Here is a 2,500-nt window from a genome sequence, read left to right on the forward strand (position 1 = left end):
GAAAGATAAATGACAATAAACATTGCATTGGAAATATATGCTTGAATACTATTTTTTTTAAAGTACAAAATTATTGCATAAATGTGATCTATACATCCTTTATTAATAGGTATGGTCATCATCGGCCAGTGAGTCAATCTTATGTGCCCATTTCTCAGCCTTGATAAAGCAACTTCTACTTGTCGGTTCGGATGGATGCTGATCTTTCTATGACCCCGGTCATCTTTAATCTCCTGCAGAAGGCGAAAATAAAAGCTAGTCTACACCATGTTTTGTAGAAGAGTGTATCTCATGAATAAGCATATTTGTGTCCGTTCGGCTATATGGAATATTACTGTCTATTATTATATTGTTAAGCATTTATGAGAAGTGTGTCATATTGATTCAAAAAATGATTATTGTATATTACTCCACAAGGCAGTTTTGCGGGAGAGAGGAGCGATGAAGGATTATTATATCATATAATGGATTGCGTGGTGAGGAAACGAAGGTTTGTCCATGTTTTCTGCAATGAAGTAAATGAAAATCTTGTTACGCTTTCTGCCTGACTGTGAGCATCCTGGGCGATCCTATGGTAGAAGAATGAGGAATCTTGTGGAAGATCTGAATTTTAATCTCACCACGGTTCTAGGTGTTTAACCTCCCCAGTTTCCCCCTTGGATCTTTCTATTTGAGCTGGATTTGGTCGTAATAGGGAAAATGATGATATCCAAAGCAGAAATCAGGGAAAGATTTCTTCAACATATTTCAAAGTACCAAGGATCAGATGCAATGTATACAGATGGTTCGGAAGTTGAAAATGGTCTTTGGAACAGTGTGCAGGAAGGGCACTGCATTTAATGGTTTTTCTTTAGCAGCGTCTCTCGTAGTGCTTTCCAAGCAATTAAGGACTTAAACTCCTGACATGCAGCAGTACGGGAGGTTCAAGATTGTATGCGCATAAGAAAATAATTCTGTTTTAGGTCGCAGTGCATGTTGGAATCCATGGGAATGAGCGAGCTGAACGGAGGGCCAAGGCAGCTGTCGCTCAGCCCTGTGATGCTCGTTCTCTCCAACAAAGGGGTGTGAAATCCAGCATCAGCAGTTGTCTTCTTGATACATGGAGGAGCAATGGAAGCATACCTCTAGAAACAAACTGTCAGAGATCAGAGATGACCCAAGAGACATTTTTTGTTGACAGATATTTAAACGTTTTAAATATTTTGAATTTTAATCCCACAAAGTATTCGCTCTTATGACCTTAACTATTGACGCAGCAGATAATCTTAAATAATCAATCAATCCTGAGAGAGAGTTCACTTCCTCTCGAACCGCCCATATGTCTTCGGTTAGTGTTTAAGTTCTTGCTTTTCACAAATTATGTGCATTTTAATTTTTATATATGCATTTCTCATGGTAACCCTATTAATAGTTGGAATTTCTCTACAAGTGCATGAATATATATATATATATATATATATATATATATATATATATATATATATATATATATATATAGAGAGAGAGAGAGAGAGAGAGAGAGAGAGAGAGAGAGAGAGAGAGAGAGAGAGAGAGAGAGATACACATATATATACGTTTTATCGAATATTTCATCCACTTATATGAATATGCGTGCATGTCTACATACATAAACGCGTACTTACCTTTCTACTTCTTAACTTATGTGTATTTATGAATATATATATATGCTTATGTATATATATATATATATATATATATATATATATATATATATATATATATATATATATATATATGCTTATGTATATATATATATATATATATATATATATATATATATATATATATATATATATATATATATATATATATATATATATATATATATATATATATATATATATATATATATATATATACAGAGAGTACTTTATATACATGTTAAAATATACATATACACACAAGCACACACACACACACACACATATACAGTGAACCTTCGTTTTTCGCGAGGGTTACGTTCCAAAAAGAACCCGTGATAGGCGAAATCCGCGAAGTAGTAACGTTTATTTTTTTTACAATTATTATACAATGACTCTACAATGCATTGAAACCAAAGAACAAAACCTTTTTACAGGCCCAAGTATTTGTTTAACAAATAAAAGTACTGTATAATTTTTTTTTTTTTTTTTTTTTTTTTTTTTTTTTACAAATAACTACTGTACTGTAAAATAATAATTTTTATCATCAATCATCTTCCTCTGCCTTTTAGGCCCGACCGCAAGTGCATTTGTTAGTGCAGAATGTTTTGTCGACATTATGGGTTTTAGAGAAGTTTGCAAACTTAAATTTGGCAAGCTGTTTTACGTACATGTACATATTAAACCGTAACGTTATTGACACACAGGTAGAGAAGAAGCGGAGAGACTGTTTACCCAATCAGAATGCAGAACACAATGCACAATGCAAATCCGTGAAGCAGCGAGAACGTGAAAGGTGAACCGCGTTATAGCGAGGGTTCACTGTAATATATAAATAC

The sequence above is a fragment of the Penaeus vannamei genome, chromosome 22 (assembly GCF_042767895.1).
Source record: "Penaeus vannamei isolate JL-2024 chromosome 22, ASM4276789v1, whole genome shotgun sequence".
Classification (NCBI taxonomy): domain Eukaryota; kingdom Metazoa; phylum Arthropoda; class Malacostraca; order Decapoda; family Penaeidae; genus Penaeus; species Penaeus vannamei.